This window comes from Lygodium microphyllum, chromosome 30 (assembly GCF_053477565.2).
Source record: "Lygodium microphyllum isolate KBCC chromosome 30, Lygodium_microphyllum_v1.1.10, whole genome shotgun sequence".
In the NCBI taxonomy this organism is placed as follows: domain Eukaryota; kingdom Viridiplantae; phylum Streptophyta; class Polypodiopsida; order Schizaeales; family Lygodiaceae; genus Lygodium; species Lygodium microphyllum.
The window spans coordinates 109,216,539-109,237,937 of NC_141164.1; the positions used below are offsets into that span (position 1 = coordinate 109,216,539).

Below are 21,399 nucleotides of genomic sequence, written 5' to 3' on the forward strand. Positions count from 1 at the left end.
CGTGCATCCATTGGGCTTCCTCTACATGATGGTTTTTAAACTTGACTAAATATCTAGAATATCTTCGGCCAGTTCTAGTGGTCATAAAGTCTATATCTAGAATAGCTTCAGGTTCAAGTATTTCAGTCTCTTCATCTAACAAAGGTGGGTTTTCATAAACAGGGTGTACATGTAATTGGCCTCTAAAGGATCGTAGTAAACTAATGTGAAATGTGTTGTGAATTTTCCAGTGAGGTGGTAATTCTAACTTAAATGCATTGTCATTGATTTTATGAATGATCTTAAATGGTCCATAGAATCTAGGTGCTAATTTTACAACGGGATGTTTATCTACACTTTGTAATCTACGTTTTTCTATTCTCAACCAAACATAGTCATCAACTTTGAAATTCATTGCTTGTCTTTTCTTATTGGCTTGTTTGGTATATGATTGCTGGGATTTGGCAATCATGTCTTTAACCTCATCAAAAATAGTAGCGTGCATAGTAGCAATATCATCGGCACTCTGAATTCTATTTGATAAAGATGCAATAGGTGTAGACAATCTATAACCATAAATCACTTCAAACGGTGCTTTCTTTGTAGATGTGCGTGGTGTATTGTTATATGCAAACTGTAGTAAATGCAAATGTGTGTCCCATGTCTGTGGTTTAGAAATAGTGTAAGCACGTAAAAGATCTAAAATAGTACTGTTAGTGGCTTCTGTTTGTCCATTAGTTTCAGGATGAAATGCAAATGAGAAATCAATCTTTGTTCCTAGGTTAGCAAACAAAGTAATCCAAAAGTTGTTACAAAATCTAGAATCACAATCAGAAATAATAACTTTTGGTAATCCATGATTAGTGAAAACAGTTTTCAAAAACAATTGTGCTGTCTGAGATGCTGTTAAAGTGTTCTTACATGGAATGAAATATGCTTGTTTACTAAACCTGTCTACTACAGTCCAAATCATGTCATGGGTAGCTTTAGTATTAGGTAAACCAGTAATAAAATCCATAGAAATATGTTCCCATGGTCTTGATAGAATAGATAAAGGCATAAGTAATCCATACTGTTTACCATGATATCTCTTAACTCTTTGACAAATCAGATATTCAGAAACAAAGTTAGATACATCAGTGTCCATATATGGCCAATAAAAATCTTCAGTCAATGTACGCAAAGTAGATATGATACCTCTATGACCTTGATATGAAGGACAATGAATCTTATTCAAAACAAAATATCTAAATGGAACTGTAACACATAATCTCTTTTTATAAAACATGAATCCATCATTATAAGACAGTGAATCAATAGGAATCCAGTTATTTCCAACTAATTTATTCCAATCAGCATGAAAAGTAATATCCTGATGATAAGTATCTTTGATGCCAGGAGGCATATTCCACGGTGGATTCCGTGAGGTTTTACGGTGGATTCCGTAAACTTAGATGACCGGGGCTCATACGCAAAGAGGATTCTTTGTGCGAGAAGTTGATGGGGATGCCTGTCCTTTTCGGGCGTTTCATTAATTTAGTGTGTACATGGGTGATTCCGTAGCGGGTGATTCCACAAAATGCATATTAAATTAATAAACGTTTATGAGTTTAGAGTGCGCACTCGTAATAAATTAAGGTTAGGATTTATTTCTAACCAGTTGATTTATTTATGTAGCTGAAGACTGCTAGGTATTCACTTTTGTCGGTTTAATTGTATTATTTTACTAACAATTGTGAATGCTTCAGTTGATGTGTAGAGATAGCAGCAGTGGCGGAGGAAAGCATTGGAGTCTAGCGGGTTTTCGACTTTTGGACTATATTTTGATAGGCGCCACGCCTATATTTTGTTATGTCTATAGAGACATCGATTATTTATTATTATTTTGTATGCGCTTATGCGCCTGGATATGTTATTTCTATTTGGACATTGAGATTGGGCGTGCCAGACACTATGGGCACCGTCCATTAGCTTTATTTTCCCATTTTTGTAGAAAGCAAACTCAAAAGCTAAAAAGCTTGTCATATTTCTGTAATTGGGCTATTATTGAGCATGAAGATTGGAAATATACATAAAATACATGCTTTGTGAAGCGCTCACACAAGGCATGGGGGAGATTGAACCCAATTTGTCTCTTGCCTCTTGTCGTGCATGCTTTTACATGGGTTTTTGTGCAAAAAAATAGAGTACTTTGTTCTTGGGGACCTTCCGGGATTCATCACGTGAGCTATCTGCGACCGATCTGCGCACCAGTGGTATCAGAGCGGAGCAGAGATCAAGAGCTTCCAATCGCTACCAATCTCGAGCGAAGGCGGAGCTCCAGGAACAAACGGGCTCTACAGACAATCTCGTCGCGAACCGTCGATAGAGGCAGACTTCTGGCGATCAAGAACCCCTGTTTCCACTGTCAGATCGCAAAGGACCAAGCTCTGCAGGCGGAGGACCACTCATACACTTCCATCATCAAGTCGTGGAGTTACAGAGATAAGCTCCATTGTTTTTATCATTATTTCTTTCAATTAAGCTTAAGACAAAGCTTAACAAGCTTATCAAGCTTTAAAACTCAACGTCGAGCTCAAGAAGAGGACTTCGAAATTTCCGCGTCGTCAAAAAACGGCCCCCCCCCTCACGAAAAAAAAATGGCGGCCTACTAGTCCTCCTTAAGCTCATAAGCTTAAGCTTAATTACTTAAGCTTAAGACTTTTCTGCAAGTCACACAGATCTGACAAGTTCGCAAACTTTGGGTCTCGCACTTCTGAAGTCAAGTTCCGTAAGACGACAGTAATCAAGTTCTATAAGTTTTGCAAGTCGGCCTAAGTCCAGCAAGTCAACAACTCTGCAAGTCTACTAAGTCTGCAACTCTGCAAGTCAGACTAAATCAGAACTGACTAGTGCTTAAAACTCATAGAAGACTTGTTCGTATGCAAAAACTCTGAACTGGAAAGTTGTTCATAGCAAGCTATTCTACCTATCTACAAGTTCCTTGAAGTAATTTCAGCAAACGGATACAGAAATATTGCAGAAATTCTGAAAATTGAAGAAGAAAATACCCAAAAATACATAGCCTTGTAACCCCAAATTTGAGCTACGCTCATCCCGCTAACTGATTTTGAGTGAGAAAGGTTTGTTGACTTTTACAGGATGACTACCCCACATATGGATGATCCTATGGCTGAAGACGACCTACCCGAGCCTACCATGGAACAAAAGCTGGATCTTATCATGCTACAATTGGAAGAAGAGCGAAGAGCTAGGCAAGCCTTGCAAGCGCAATTGATAAAGCTACAAGGAGCGTCCACTGATAAAGAAGAAACCCAAGCTGAAGATTTGATTCACCGTATCATCGACGCCACTCTTGAAACACAAACCATTCGCAAGGAATCCAAGATAAGTAAACGAAGTTTCAAGTTTCACACTTTCAATGGCATAAGAGAAGGAAAGACTGTTTTATCATTCATTAGCCAGTTTGATGACTATCTCCATGAGGAAACTTATCCCGAAAAAGATAAAATCAAGTGTGTTACTAATCATCTGATAGACAGAGCATCACTTTGGTGGACTGTAGTCCGCAAGAGCATAGAATGTCCTGCTACATGGGAAGATTTCAAGAAGAAGTTCATGCAAAATTTCCTTCCACCGCAATTTCATGAGAAGGCTATCAAGCAATGGGATCTACTTCAACAGCGAGAACGTGAGTCTATTCCACAGTATACAGAGCGTTTTTGGAATGCACTCCTACAGCTACGCATGCTTGAAGACGTACCAGAGACGACGCATAAGCGGAAGTATATGTCTGGACTTCTTGGACATTACTACGCTGAAGTGAACATGTTCAAGCCTGCTACCCTTGAAGACGCCATATCCTTAGCTCACGACACTGAAGATAAGTTACGCGGAAGAGAACAACGACCACAACAATTCCAAGCAAACGGTAATTATGGATCTAAACAATTCAATTCCAATTTCAGAAGGTTTAATTCAGGTCGTTTCTTATCACCATCTTTCCGCAAGAATTGGCCTAAACCACCTGCATTACCATCCACTGTCAATTCAAATCCTAAGCCTATTCCACAAGCAAATCCAAATATACCCAGACTCCCAGCCATTGCAAATAATGTAACCAAAGCCAAGCCAATAGTATGCTACAAGTGTCACCAGCCAGGGCATCTCGCAGCAAATTGTCATTCAAAGAAGCCACCAGCACATATCAACTACCTTGGAGCTATGGATGAAGACGAGCATGAGGATATGCCAGATTTCACTGAAGATGAGGATGATCCTACTACTACTTCCGACACTTTACCAGGTATGCCTACTTCACATTCATTGTTGACTATGAAATGTATGGTGCATGGAAAAGAAAGAACTATATTGCATGATGACGGTAGTACCCATGACTTTATTTCAGCAAAATTGGTAAAGGAATTAAAATTGCATACTGTACCTACGCATTACCGCATAAAAGCTGCATTTTTAGGCACTAGGTACAATGGCACACAAGAAGTTCAAGATTTAGAAATTCAAATTGGACCATATATTGAAAAAAAGAAATTTCTTAGTTGTCCCATTACAGTCAAGTGACATTATCCTAGGAATGCCATGGAGACACCAACATAATCCCAATATAGATTATTCTACGCACACAATGAATATTAATTTTCAAGGAAAATCTATTACATTATTTGGTATGCATGCATCTCATATTTTTCCACTGCTTTCGCATACTCAAGCAAAACGTGCACTACGCAAGAACACTAAATCATATCTCATTTGGGTGAATGAATTGCACGCAAAGGAAAATCATCTGCACCCTAGGCATAAGGAATTTCTTGCATATTTTAAGGACTGTTTTGCAGAAGACCTACCACCAGGTTTACCTCCATCACGTCCAGAAGACCATAAGATTGACCTAATACCTGGCACACAACCACCTTGCAAAGCACCATATAGGCACAATCAAATAGAGCAAAAAAAAATCCAGAGTCAAGTTGAAGAATTACTAAATAGAGGCTTAATTCGACCTAGCAGTTCTTCATTCGGTGCACCTGTGCTCTTAGTCAAGAAAAAGAATAATACTTATCGTATGTGTATTGACTATCGAGCATTAAATAAGATCACTGTTAAGAATAGGTATCCTATACCTAGAGTTGATGACCTTATGGACAAACTGCAAGGATCTTCCATATCTAGTAAAATTGACCTTAAGTCTGGATATCATCAGGTGAGGCTAGATAGATCCGACATATTTAAGACTGCATTCAGGACACAGTTTGGCCATTACGAATTCTTAGTCATGCCATTCGGATTAACTAATGCACCTGCCACTTTCAGTAGAATGATGAACCGTATTTTTCTGAAATATCAGTATTGTGTGATTGTTTTCTTTGATGATATTTTAGTGTTCAGTCAAAGTGAAAAAGAGCATTATGAGCATTTATCATTAGTTTTTCAATTACTAAAAGAAAATCAATTGTTTGCAAATCCTGACAAGAGTGAATTCTTTAAGACAGAAATAGAATATCTAGGTCATATTGTATCAAAAGAAGGAATTAAAGTTGATCCTAAGAAAATTGACGCAATATTGCATTGGCCTGTTCCTAAAAATGTACATGAATTACGCTCATTCCTTGGTCTTGCTAGTTTCTATAGGAAGTTTGTACGTAACTTCTCATTACTTCCTTTACCATTAACCAAACTTCTTAAGAAAGGAATTGTTTATCAATGGACAGAAAATCAGCAGAAATCCTTTGACTTACTGAAACGTGCATTAACCAATGCCCCTGTTTTACAATTGCCTGACTTTAACATACCATTCTTTCTAGTTGTGACCGATGCTAGCGGATTAGGAATAGGAGCCGTATTAATGCAAGACAACCATCCAATAGCATATTCTAGTTCTAAGTTGAAACCCTCTGAGCTCAAATATTCCACTTATGACAAGGAACTCTTAGCAGTTGTACAAGCATTAAAACAATGGAAGCACTATTTAATGGGTTCAGAATTCATGATAAAGACTGACCAGCAAAGCATTAGACATCTACTTAGCCAACCCCAAATTTCTGACCGTCATATCAAATGGGCTTCCTTCATTCAAAGTTTCCATCCTATCATTCAATACCAACCTGGAAAAGAAAATGTAGTTGCTGATGCATTGAGTAGAAGACCTACAATTCATAATATATCTATCATATCTTTTGATTCTTTGATTGCTATGAAAGACACATATCACCAGGATATTACTTTTCATTCTGATTGGCAAAAATTAGTTCAAAATAATTTCATTCCTGTTGATTCATTGTCATATAATGATGGATTTATGTTCTTTGAAAAGAGACTGTGTGTTACTATTCCATTCCGATCTTTTGTTTTGAATGAAATTCATTGTCCCCCATATCAAGGTCATAGAGGTATCATTTCTACATTACGCATGTTAACTGAAGATTTTTATTGGTCGCATATGGATGCAGATGTATCTAATTTCGTTTCTGAATGTTTGATTTGTCAAAGAATAAAGAGACATCATGGTAAATAGTATGGATTATTAATGCCTTTATCTATTCCATCTAAACCTTGGGAACATATATCTATGGATTTCATTACTGGCTTACCAAATACTAAATCTAACCATGACATGATTTGGACAATTGTAGATAGATTTAGTAAGCAAGCATATTTCATTGCATGTAAGAAAACTTTAACAGCATCACAAGCAGCACAGTTATTTTTGAAAACTATTTTTACTAACCATGGATTGCCGAAAGTGATTATTTCAGATCGAGATTCTAGATTTTGTAATAATTTTTTGATTACACAGTTTGCAAATCTAGGCACAAAGATTGATTTCTCATCTGCATTTCATCCAGAAACAAATGGACAAACAGAAGCCACAAATAGCACTATTCTAGATCTTTTACGTGCATACACTATCTCTAAACCTCAGACATGGGATACTCATTTGCATTTATTACAGTTTGCATACAACAATACACCACACACATCTACAAAGAAAGCACCTTTTGAAGTTATTTATGGATATAGATTATCTACACCTGTTGCATCTTTGTCTAATAGAATTCAGAGTGCTGATGATATTGCTACTATGCATAACTAGCCAACAAGAAAAGACAAGCCATGAATTTCAAAGTTAATGATTATGTTTGGCTTAGAATAGAAAAGCGTAGACTCCAAAGTGTAGATAGACATCCAGTTGTCAAATTAGCTCCTAGATTCTACGGACCATTTAGAATCATTCATAAGATTAATGACAATGCCTTCAAGTTAGAATTGCCATCTCATTGGAAAATTCATAATACATTTCATATTAGTTTATTGAGACAATTTAGAGGCCAATTACCTATTCACCCTGTCTATGAAAACCCACCTTTACTAGAAGAAGAGACTGAAATACTTGAACCAGAAGCCATCATAGACACTGACTACATGACCACTAGAACTGGCCGAAGGTATTCTAGATATCTAGTAAAATTTAAGAACCATCCTGTAGAGGAAGCACAATGGATGCACGCTAGAGACTTAAATGCTTTCCCCACTCTGTTAGCTCCACATTGAGCTAATAGCAATTGAGGTCAATTGCTATCCCACCCCCGGGATATGATGCCAGGAGGCATATTTCACGGTGGATTCCGTGAGGTTTTACGGTGGATTCCGTAAACTTAGATGACCGGGGCTCATACGCAAAGAGGATTCTTTGTGCGAGAAGTTGATGGGGACGCCTGTCCTTTTCGGGCGTTTCATTAATTTAGTGTGTACATGGGTGATTCCATAGCGGGTGATTCCGCAATATGCATATTAAATTAATAAATGTTTATGAGTTTAGAGTGCGCACTCGTAATAAATTAAGGTTAGGATTTATTTCTAACCAGTTGATTTATTTATGTAGCTGAAGACTGCTAGGTATTCACTTTTGTCGGTTTAATTGTATTATTTTACTAACGATTGTGAATGCTTCAGTTGATGTGTAGAGATAGCAGCAGTGGCGGAGGAAAGCATTGGAGTCTAGCGGGTTTTCGAATTTTGGACTATATTTTGATAGGCGCCACGCCTATATTTTGTTATGTCTATAGAGACATCGATTATTTATTATTATTTTGTATGCGCTTATGCACCTGGATATGTTATTTCTATTTGGACATTGAGATTGGGCGTGCCAGACACTATGGGCACCGTCCATTAGCTTTATTTTCCCATTTTTGTAGAAAGCAAACTCAAAAGCTAAAAAGCTTGTCATATTTTTGTAATTGGGCTATTATTGAGCATGAAGATTGGAAATATACATAAAATACATGCTTTGTGAAGCGCTCACACAAGGCATGGGGGAGATTGAACCCAATTTGTCTCTTGCCTCTTGTCGTGCATGCTTTTACATGGGTTTTTGTGCAAAAAAGTAGAGTACTTTGTTCTTGGGGACCTTCCGGGATTCATCACGTGAGCTATCTGCAACCGATCTGTGCACCAATCTTTCATAGGAGTTAGAGAATCAAATGATATAACAGAGATATTATGAATGGTGGATCTTCTACTTAATGCATCGGCCATTACATTTTCTTTACCTGGTTGATATTGAATTATGGGATGAAAACTCTGAATAAAAGCTGCCCATTTGATATGTCGGTCATATATTTAAGGTTGACTAAGTAAATGTCTAATACTTTGTTGATCAGTCTTAATCATAAACTCAAAACCCATTAAGTAATGTTTCCATTGTCTTAAAGCTTGTACCACAGCTAATAATTCTTTATCATATGTGGAATATTTAAGTTCGGAGGGTTTCAGTTTACAACTAGAATAGGCTATGGGATGATTATCTTGCATAAGTACGGCTCCTATTCCAGATCCGCTAGCATCAATAACTACTAAAAAGAATGATCTATTAAAATCAGGTGGTTGTAATACGGGAGCATGGGTTAATGCATGTTTCAATAAATCAAAGGATTTCTGTTGATTATCAGACCAATGATAAACAATACCTTTCTTTAAAAGTTTAGTCAAAGGCAAAGCAAGTAATGAAAAATTTCGCACAAATTTCCTGTAAAAACTAGCAAGACCTAGAAAAGAACGTAACTCATGCACATTTTTAGGTATAGGCCAGTTCAATATTGCTTCTATCTTCTTAGGGTCAACCTTAATACCATCTGATGATACAATATGACCTAAATATTCAATTTCTGTTTGAAAGAACTCACTCTTTTTCGGATTAGCATACAATTGATTATCTTTCAATAACTTGAAAACCAAGGACAGATGTTCATAATGTTCTTTCTCATTTTTACTAAAGACCAAGATATCATCAAAGAATACAATAACACAATGTTGATATTTCAAAAATATACGATTCATCATTCTACTAAATGTAGCAGGTGCATTAGTCAATCCAAAAGGTATCACTAAAAATTCATAATGACCAAATTGTGTTCTAAATGCTGTCTTGAATATGTCAGACTTATCTACTCTCACCTGATGATAACCAGATTTAAAATCTATTTTACTAAATATGGCAGAACCTTGTAATTTATCCATAAGATCATCGACTCTAGGAATTGGATATCTATTCTTTACAGTAATTTTATTTAAAGCACGATAGTCAATGCACATACGATAAGTATTATTCTTCTTCTTTACCAACAAAACAAGTGCACCAAATGGAGAACTACTAGGTCTAATCAATCCTCTATTTAGTAATTCCTCAACTTGATTTTGAATTTCTTTTTGGTCTATCTCTTTATGCCTATATGGTGCTTTACAAGGTGGTTGTGTACCAGGAATTAAATCTATTTTGTGGTCTTCAGGACGTGAAGGAGGTAATCCAGGTAGTAGATCTTCTGCAAAACAGTCTTTAAATTGTGCAAGAAATTCTTTATGCCTAGAGTGCATATGTTTTTCTTTAGCTTGTAGTTCATTCACCCAAATTAGATAAGATTTACTACTTTTGCGTAATGGACGTTTAGCTTGAGTATGAGAAAGCAGTGGAAAAGCATTAGATGCATGCATACCATACAATGTAATATGTTTTCCTTGAAAATGAATATTAATTGAATGCGTGGAATAATCTATATCAGGATTATGTTGATGTCGCCAAGGCATACCTAAAATAATATCACTCGACTGTAATGGTACAACTAGAAAATTCCTTCTTTCAGTGTATTCACCAATTTGAATTTCTAGATCATGCACCTCTTGTGTTCCATTATACCTTGTGCCTAAGAATGCTGCTTTAATGTGATAATGCGTAGGAACAGTTTGTAATTTCAATTCTTTTACTAACTTTGTAGAAATAAAATCATGTGTACTACCATCATCATGCAAAATGATCTTTTCTTTTCCATGCACTAAATATTTCATTGTCAACAAAGAATGTGGAGTTGACATACGTGGTAAAGTATCCAAAGGAGTAGTAATGTCGTCTTCATCTTCTGTAAAGTTAGGCATTTCTTCATGTTCTTCATCTTCCATTGCTCCAAGTGTTATAACTATATATATCATCTCTCACTTGACTTGGGTCTCACCTATATATACTAACTCTACATCAATATGAATCATTCTTTGGGAGCATGTCTTGTGTATCTCTCTCGTATTCTCTCTCTCTCTCTCTCAACATGGTATCAGAGCTATGGATGCATAGCAACAACAAGGATGATAAGTTGTTTCATTGTTTATACTTGATTGAATTCTTTGCACAAGTGATGATTTGATACATGAACTTGTTCAAATTAGAAGTATTAGTTAATTTTGTCTTTAAAAATCACTTGTCAATCGGAGTTCTGGATCAAAAGTTATGACAATTCAGGATTCAAGACAGTAATTCTGCTCAAATCTGCGATTCTTTATTTAAAACTGTAATTCTAATTATAGTTCATTAATCCCCAATCACAGTTTGTTAATTGCTCGTCTTAGTTAATGATGTTGATTACGACAAGCAAACATCTTGCTAATTTTAGCGATGTTTTATTATCGTTCACGTTCTTTGCTCGACCAAAATAGTACTTTTCTTATATGCGTCATCTCGTCTTGCGCGTTGCACCTCTCTATTTCGGGCTTTCTTTTTAGTCACTCAATATTTTTCGTCGTTCTTACGTGCATATCCCTATTTTGATTGTCATGCGTCTCAACTACGCTCGTCTTGATCATGGTTTGCAGATTCTACGATCTCATCTTATTTGTTTTCTCTCGACATACAGGCATGGCCAATTGCGTAATTGTTAACGAATATCCATCTGGCCAATGTTCGATTCCCTTCTTCCAAGGACAAGGCTTTCCTGCATGGAAAGCAAAGATGATGCTAATTCTTGAAGGTGACGATGTCGTATTGCTGCGCATTCAAAGTGTGTAAACCACCCAAAAGTTGTGCATGGGATTTGGTACTTTGTACATATTTAGTTGTTGTGATTACATTTATTTTCTACGTATGAGTATAGTGGCGAGCATGAAGGGTTGCTTCAGGCAGGATCAAGGAGACAAGACATTACAATTATTCAAACAAATGCATGAGGAGGGTATCTCTTTGGATAGTATCACAATTGTCTGCACCTTAAAAGCTTGTGGCATGGCTGGAGCTATAAACAAGGGCTAAGGAATACATGCTGAGATTGGTAAGATAGGGCTATTGAAGAAAAATGTGGATGTGGGCATTGCATTAATTGATATGTATGCTAAATGTGGTTGGCTAGCAAGAGGATGCCTTGTGGATTCTAATGTCAAGGTCCACATACAATCCATGATTGGTGTAAATAAACTTATGTCAGAAAAGGAAAAGCTGAAACTTACAATGGAGCACCGAGAGAAATTACCGGGATTATTATTAGGTGGTTGACGCCACGCACTCTTGCCTATTGGTACATGTATGGGGGTCATAAATGTGATAGGACAGGTGGCATTGTTTTGAAGGCATCAAAGTACTCAGCAAAACAGTTGCAACTAGTAATGAAAGCTCTTAAGGCTAGAGCAATGGATTGTTGGAGAACATATGATGGACATCAAGTTTGCTTTCAAGGCAAATCAGCATCTAAGATTTGGATGTTCATGAGCCTCATTTATTACCTGAACTTAAGGATGAACTAAAGTCTGAAGAGGTATGCTATAGCTGAAAGGGGGTAAAAAGGTAGGCAAGAAGTTCTAAAGAAAAGAAAAGCAATGCTAATTGGGGAGGAAAGGAGAGAAAAAGTAGGGGAGGTCACGAATGGATGAGGGAAAAAGCTAAGAAAAGAGAGGTATATTTTTGAAAAGGCAGAAATGGCGGGCTGCGCCTGGATTGGAGTGGAGAGACGAGAGCCTTTACACAAGCATGCATAATACGCTTGCTTTGTCTCTCGCCATGGTTTTCTGCTGGGACGTCGTCTTCTTCCGATTCCCCGCAGCAGCAGCTCGCGTGGGCTTGCATCGCAAAGGAGTGGTCGAAGGCCATCAAAATCCTCACAACTTTACTCTCTCAGCAGCCCGATTCTGTCGACCTGCTATGCAATCGAGCATTTTGTCACAATAAGCTGGACTTGCACAAGCATGCAATAAAGGATTGTGACAAAGCATTAAAGCTTTCTCCTACAGCTTTTCGAGCATTTATCCAGAAAGGTCATGCTCTGTTTGGATTAGGAAAGACTCAAGAAGCATTGCAGGTGTGGAAAAAAAGGATACAACACTGCTGTCAGTCATCCACAACACATAGAGCAACTATTGGAACTTCATATGTTGATGATGACTATTCAAGGCAGAAACACAGAATCTAAAAATGCCATTGGAAAAGCTTTGACGATGCGGACAGGTCCGCTGCGACGCCTTCGCCTTAAGAGGTTCTCTGTGATGACATAGGGGGATGAAGACCAGATGGACGATGATTTGCTCAGTAGAGAATCACAAACAACTGAGGCCATTGCTGTGCCTGAACAAGATAGTTCTTGGCGTCAGGTTTTGACACAAAAGGGCGAAATCTGCTCTTGTTCGACTCTATCCATTGATTCACGCGACTCATGAAGTTGCATCCTTTGCAGAGTCCCTATATGGGTTGCGCAGAAGGCCAGCTGCGATTCTCAGGGACATGACGATTTTTCCTGGTCCTCGTTAGAGGGAGAGGGAGAGGGATGTTGATACAGCATCTGCCTCTTCTCGCCACCAAACGGATCATGCTTGCATCCGCCTCCCCTCGCAGGTCCGAGCTCTTGCGTAGCCTTGGACTGAATGTAGAAGTGATCCCATCGACATTTAATGAAAACCTTGAAAAGTCCTCCTTTCCATCAGCAGAGGATTATGCTGCAAAAACTGCTTTGCATAAAGCGATTGAAGTCTCTCAGCAGATCCACAGGGATAATGCCAAAGTGGACATTGTCATAGGAGCTAATACCGTGGTTGAACTCGATGGAATTGTGTTAGAGAAGCCAAAAGATGAAGAGGATGCCTTTCAGATGCTTTCATCTTTAAATGGGAGGCAACATACTGTTTTCACTAGTGTCTCCTTTGTTCTACCTTTAGTTTGTGATCCGTCCGTTGGTAAACCACCTCTTGTGTACACATTTTGGGAGCAGACAAAGGTTGAGTTTGCCCAACTTTGAGGAGGAGAAGAGGAGGAGTTAGTAGGCTGCCTACAGAACTTCATTATATTGCACTCCATAAGACAGAAATGATGCAATTGATAATGTATGGCAAGTCTTCCTTGCTCAATATGGAATTTTGATGCAGTAAATTCAAGAATATACCCTAAAAGCTATTATAGACAGCATCTCTCTCTCTAATAGGTCTCAGCTGTTGACCTGAGCTGTATATATGTTTGAAGCTAATGATTGTACTTATCAGAAGACTTATCTGTTGGTCCTGGAGTTTTAACAAGCTGGATATGACTAAATCCAGAATCTAATTGATTTATTTGGTGCCCTGAAAACCAAGCTCTTATGATTATTGTAAAGCTGAGGACAGATTGTCATACTTTGACATTTATTTTGACTCTTCTCTTGCTATATAGTGTACTTTGGGATCAAATATTGAGATCTTCTTGTTAACCTCTTTCCTTGCTGTCCCTTGAACCCCGTGTTCTGCAGCCCTTACACGAAATCTATGACATTGGATGTCGTGTTGCTGCGCATCTGAGCTGTGAACACCTCCATTTTTGTTGTGCATATGTGTTAATTTCTGCGTGTGATTTATTGTTTGTGTGATGCATTTTAGTAATCCGCAGCCAATGTATATATTTCCTGCACTTTGGATCCAAGAAATCATTAGGAATGGACTCCTAAATCTTCTGCTCTTGTAAACAGGGCTAATTTTTATTGTGTGCGTGAGGCAAGAGCTGAGGCAAAGGTCATGGTGTATGCAAGCTCATTGACACTGTAAGAGAGGGCTGGGTTGTATTGGTGAATTATCATGGTAATGCATCTCTATTATTGTTCTAGGAGGCTGTGTTCCTGGTACTGCCCTCTGCACAGCCCCAAGCAAGTCTAAGCTATGAGAATTCTCTGGACTGAGATATGTGGAATAATGGGATGATATGTATTGTCATCACCCTAATCTTTACTAACACCTAAAGACGTGTGAAGCACATGTTCTCTAGTGATCCAAAAGGCAAGAAGTTCTAATGAAAATAAAGCTAGTCTATTCAGGGAGGAGGATATTTTTGAAAAGGGCAAAAATGGCGGGCTGCGCTTGAATTGGAATGGGGGGCCCTTCCTTTTCGCTTTCTGGGGGGGGTTGTTTTTTGGAAATGGAGGGACTTCTCTGACGGGAATTTTGGATGGATATTTACGAATGGAGCTGCTGGTTCTGTCAGGTGTGGCGATGATCAGAGGCACCACTCACAGCAAAAGCAAAGCACTGAGTTTGATGGCCGAGGGATGGATCCTGTCCTGTACTTTCACGTGTCAGACGGCAATCAATCATGAATCATCAATTGAGCAAGCGGAATTCATGCTCCCAATAGGGTGATGAGAGTGATCTACAGAGCTTGTGGATTGATGCGGAAGTAGGGGGCTCCACAATAATGCAGGCGAACCTGGCTCCTGCGAAAAAAGGAATAGAAACTGATCAGCACCCTCCAGAAATGCAGAAGGGGGTTCTACAGTAATGCAAGCGAAGCTGCCTGCTGCAAAAAACGAACACAAATTGATCAGCAGCCTCCAGAAATGCAGATACAGGAAGGACCGTCACCGTTCCAAGGGCCTGTATGCCTACATGTGTTATCATCACCTGGAGTTGCATCCTCTCTTTGGTAACTACCTCATCCCCATGCTCGTTGAATGCGGGAGCTTGTCGGATGCCCGGCATGTCTTTGACAGACTGCCTCTTCAGAATGAGCACTCCTGGACTTCCCTCATTTCAGGGCATTGATGGCGACTTCCATGCACACGCAATGATCTCCTCAGTGAAGGATTGCTGACTTGAATTTCCAATTGCCTGCACTTAGATTTGCTTCCCCAACTTCGACATCCAACCAGCATACACGATCTCAATCTTCAAGAGAACTATGTCAGCACAGTGGGTTTATCCTACCGATGCATCCAAGAGCTATCGAAGGCCATGATCCATAAAAATCCTATCTGCGTGTCTCCCCTGTTTCAGCCCCTTTCTCACAAATAATCGAGCTCACTTTATGCCATGGCCAGGCCCCTCTCATCGTTAATATCGGACGTCTTCATCTTCATGAATTGGGATTGCGAAGCATGGAGGTGCTTCAGCAAGACTAGAGCTACAAAACTGGAATGACCAGTTCGATGTTGTCACTGGAGACATGGCGACACCTTGTTATTTGCTATTGCATGTGATCAGGTTATGTAAGCATATGTAATGCGGCCTGTGACTTTGCCTGAGTCGTATCTAGAATTTATTGTCAAAACTGGGCCTATTGCAAAGCCTGTGCTGAAGGCTGTCCGTGAAAGCTGTCGAAGGGAACCTGTTGATGTAGCGGCTTTGTCTGACTTTGTTTCTAGCAAGACTGGTGGTGCCCCCTTTAAGCTGCGGCCTGATTGTGCACTTATTCCTTGCTCAATATGGAATTTTGATGCAGTAAATTCAAGAATATACCCTAAAAGCTATTATAGACAGCATCTCTCTCTCTAATAGGTCACAGCTACTGACCTGAGCTGAATATATGTCTGAAGCTAATGATTGAACTTATCAGAAGACTTCTGTTGGTCCTGGAGTTTTAACAAGCTGGATATGACTAAATCCAGAATCTAATTGATTTATTTGGTGCCCTGAAAACCAAGCTCTTATGATTATTGTAAAGCTGAGGACAGATTGTCATACTTTGACATTTATTTTGACTCTTCTCTTGCTATATAGTGAACTTTATCTTCCAATATTTGAGTTCTTGTTAGCCTCTTTTCTTGCTGTACCTTGAACCTCGAGTTCTGCAGCTCTTGCACGATCTCTTTGACAACGAATTATTTGATATTGTTTTGGGCGACCTGTCTTGCCCAGTTCAACCTATTGATGTGATGAATAACAATTTTGTGATTACTGATGGTCCATTATTTGAACAATGGAAAATTGATCGTACTGATTGGATTCGTCGTGACAAAGCGGCTCGTCGTTATATATTGTCTGCACTTCCTGACTCACTTATGTTGGATGTCTTTCATCTAGAAACCTCTCATGCTATTTGGGAGTATCTTATCTCAATGTTTGAGAAGAAATCGGTCACCGAAATTTTATATCTCCAAACTTGTTTGAAGAATCTTCAATATAAGGTTGGTACTTTTATACACTCTCATATCGAGGCTTTTAAAGACATTATCAATCAGCTTGGTGCTGCCGGCGCTCCTGTTGCTAAAAATCAGATTGTTACTCAACTTCTTCATACCATCAAAGATCCTTTATATGACAATATCATCACTATTTTGTCTAACAAGGATGATATCCACTTTGACAAAGCATGTATATCTCTTATTGAATATTCTCAATGTCATGAGCATCATTTGGAAAAATCTGATGCTGTTTTGGTCACTTGCAAACAAAGGGATTTTGATGCTGCTTTTGTTGCTCGCAAGCATCCCACTTCACGTTTTCAGCAGGGTCGACGCCCTAATCAAGGTAGTAAATCTTCTCGTCTTGCTTATCCTAACAAACATTGTTCTTATTGTGATAAGAAAGGCCATGTGGCTTCTGATTGCTGGGCACATCAATATGATGAGGAGCATGGAGTTACTACAAAGCAACTCACTCGTCCAAAAGTTTTCCTCCTTGTGATTATTGTGCACATACAGATCATCCATCTCGTCGTTGTTATAAATGCAGATATGATGAAGAACATTCTTGAGCTTATATTGTTCAAAAAACTTCAACTGATGATGATCATACTCATCAGGAGCTCAATTTCGTCCATCATGATATCTCTCCAGAAAAGGTACTTCGTGTTCATGATGGTTCTCTATTCATCGTTGATTCAGGTGCCACTGGAAACATGACATACCAATCGCAGTGGCTTCACAATTATCATTCTCTTCCTATCAAGAAGTTTGTTTACCTTGCGGATGATACAACTTGTTAAGTCAAAGGAGTGGGTGATTTATATCTGGGCTGTTTCATCCACTAGAATATTAAGAGGAGTTCTTCATGTTCCAGATTTGCAAAGAAATCTTCTTTCTGTTGCTCGTCTAGTTGATATTGGTTTGTTTGTTGGCTTTGATCATAATCAGTGTCGTATAGAGAAAGACGGGCATACTATAGCAGTGGCTCCTCGACATGGTAATCTATTTGACCTATCATTGAACGATACAGTTGCAAATGTTGGTACTGCCCCTGGAGATGCAGATTGCAAATTATGGCATCAACGATTTGCACACTCCGATTTTGCCAAAATTGTTGATCTTCATCGTCATGGTCTTGTGAAAGGTATGGATCTTAAATCTCATCCACGTATGGGAATATGTGAGTACTGTGCACTTGGAAAACACCATCGTTCGCCTTTCCATACTTCTATTTCATCACATTCCTGTGCTCTCTTGGATTTGGTTCAATATGTATCCAATCTATTTGATGACTTTTTTAAGGATCAAGGTATTCATCATGAGTTTACAGTTCCTTATTCTCCTCAGCAAAATGGTGTTGCTAAGCACAAAAATCGCATTATTCTTAATGCTATACGTTGCATGCTTATACACTCTGGTTTGTCTCGAAAGTTTTGGATTGAAGCACTTCTAACAGCCGTTTTTATTCAAAATCATCTTCCAACTACTGCACCTGCTGGTAAAATTCCTATAACAATTTGGACAGGGAAGACACCTTCAGTATCTCACTTTCGCACATTTGGCTGCATTGCTTATATTCATGTGCCCAAGGACACTCGACATAAGTTGGATCCAATATCGTATATGGAAGCTATCAATTCGTCTCAAAGGGTTCAATGGCAAGAAGCTATGCAAGCTGAGTACGATTCTTTAATCTCCAAAGGTACATGGATTCTTATTGAACTCCCCCCAAATCGTGTTCTTATCAAATGTAAATGGGTTTATAAAACCAAGACCAAAGCTGATGGCTCGTTTGATAAGTTCAAAGCACGACTTGTTGCAAAAGGTTACTCACAGATTGCAGGAGTAGATTATCAAGAAACATTTTCTCCCGTTGTGCGCTCCACAACTGTTCGTATGATTTTGGCTTTTGCAACACTATTTGATCTAGAAATTCACCAAATGAATGTTAAAACGACTTTTCTCAATGGAGATCTTGAAGAAGAAATCTATATGGAGCAACCTGAAGGTTTTATGATTGCAGGAAAGGAGCATCTTGTATGCCATCTTCATCGTGCATTATATGGATTGAAGCAAGCCTCTCGTGCTTGGTATATTAAGATTGATCAGTTCCTCACATCTAAAGGTTTTGTTGCATGTTTTGCTGACCCAAATCTTTACATCAAAAGGGAGGACAAATATTTTATTATTCTTGCTCTATATGTTGATGATATTATTCTTGTGTCAAATAATATTGCTTTCTTGGATGCTATGAAGAAGCTTTTATCGACTGCATTTGAAATGGTGGATCTTGGTGAGATACATTCTTGTTTGGGTATTCAAGTTCAACGACACCGACAACAAGGCATTCTTCTTCTTCGCTAGACAAAGTTTATTAATGATATTGTTAAGAAGTTTGGGTTGACAAATGCGCACTCTGCCAACACTCCCATTCTTTCAAGCTCTACCAAGGGTACATCTACAACACGCAATGAAGAATCAGCCATTCATCAACCTTTTGCTAATCTTGTTGGTTGTCTTCAATTTATTGGTTTAAACACAAGACCAAATATTTTATTTGCAGCTAATTTTTTGGGACAGTATCTTTCTTCCCCTTCCATTATTCATTGGAGTGCTGCAAAACATATTCTTAAGTACCTCAAGGGTACTAAAGAATTTGGTTTTATTTATCGTCATTGAGAGGATTCTTCTTTATCTTCTTCAACTTCTCTTGACCTTATTGGATATACAGATGCTGATCGGGCAAGTTCACACTTATCCATGCGATCTACAAGTGGGAATTGTTTATTTGTAAATGGATGTTTGGTTTCTTGGTCCAGCAAGAAACAACGATGTGTTGCGGTTTCTACAATTGAGGCCGAATATGTTGCTGCATCATTAGCAGCTCGCGAGCTAGTTTGGCTTCGACAACTACTTGCAGATTTGGGACATCCTTCATCATCTAGTACACCTCTTCGATGCGATAACCAAAGTGCTATTAGTCTTACCAAAGACTATATACAACATAGTAAATCAAAGCATATTGCTATTCATTATCATTATGTTCGACATGAAGTCAAGAAAGGTTCCATTATGGTGGAGCATTGTCCCAGTGATCAAATGGTTGCAGACATCTTCACAAAAGCTCTTAGTGAAGCTCGCTTTAGTTCATTAAGACATGCACTTAGTATTGTTTCAAGTTCTTGTCTCACTGATTGAGGCATGTATGATTGTATTCAAGAAAACTTTATAGTAAACCATTTTTGTATCGTAGGTACGTGTAGGGGCTCGGGTTTTTCCCTTGTTCTCCCCAAGGGTTTTTTCACTCGCAGCTAGAGACCTTTGTTTGAGTGGGGATGTTACAACTATATATATCATCTCTCACTTGACTTGGGTCTCACCTATATATACTAACTCTACATCAATATGAATCATTCTTTGGGAGCATGTATTGTGTATCTCTCTCGTACTCTCTCTCTCTCTCTCAACACCAAGATAGTTGATATGGACAAGTGGCTTCTTTGATTGGCAATTGGCTGCTAGATGTCCAGGTTGATGGCATTTGTAACACACTATAGGTTTGGCTTTAGATACATTGTTTGCAATGGCACGAAGTCTAGGAATATCAGGATTTGGCTGTGAAGTTGGCTTAGGGTTTTGATCGGTATTCGATGGCAAAGCAGGTGGTTTTACCCAAGACTTACAGAAAGATGATGAAGGAAATCGACCTTCATTGAATCTTCTAAAATTTGAATTGAATTGCTTAGATCCATAGTTACCATTGGCTTGAAATTGTTGTGGACACATGTCTCTTCCTCGAAGCTTGTCTTCAGTGTCATGAGCTAAAGAAATTGCATCTTCAAGAGTTGCAGGCTTGAACATATTGACTTCAGCATAGTAATGCCCAAGTAATCCAGACATATACTTGCGCTTGTGAGTCACTTCAAGTACGTCTTCAAGCATGCGTAACTGGAGTAATGCATTCCAAAAGCGTTCGGTGTACTGAGGAATAGGCTCACAATCTCTTTGCTGAAGAAGGTCCCATTGCTTTATGACTTTTTCATGGAATTGTGGAGGAAGGAAATTCTGCATAAACTTCTTCTTGAAACTCTCCCATGTAGTGGGACAATCTATACTCTTACAAACCACGATCCACCAAAGAGATGCTCTATCCACTAAATTATTAGTGACTGTAATATTTCCGGCCATGTGAAGTTTCGGAAAAATAATAAGGTTGCAATGAGGTTTCGGACGGGATAGTCTAAACTAATACACCCTTCACTGAGTCCATACAAGACACAGCTTTTCGAAACCGTGTATTTCCCATAAGAACCTCCTCTTGGGAGGAGGATAAGGGATAAATATGGGAATTTATGCAATTTTTTTTACTTACTTTTTTCCCTCATCCGAAGCGTGGCTAGGGAAGGGAGTGATGCTTAAATGGGATGGAGTAGTTGTGGGGGGGAGGGATCACATGCAGGATCCACGTGGGGGGAAGGTCCTACCCCCCCTCCTCCCATAAATATTCGTCTCCTATTGACGACGGAAGGAAAAAGAGAAAAGAGAAGGGTGACATATTCTGTCCGTGAGAGAGACGACGGGACAAAATTTACTGTGGAGAGAAGGGCGAGGAGATAGAGTCTACGCCTTCTACGCACGCCACGGCTGTTAGCTGCTGCAGGGCTTGGAGGCCGGTGATTGGAAGTTTGCCCCCTCCTTGATAGCGTTGCACGCCCTCCCCTGGGCCTTCGGCTAGAGT

The 21,399-nt window shown here is 38.9% G+C and overlaps 1 pseudogene; it reads left to right on the plus strand.

The window, feature by feature from the left end:
• Nucleotides 1–13,067: 13,067 nt before the first annotated feature.
• On the plus strand, nucleotides 13,068–13,535 carry LOC148010235 (uncharacterized; annotated as a pseudogene).
• Nucleotides 13,536–21,399: the final 7,864 nt, after the last annotated feature.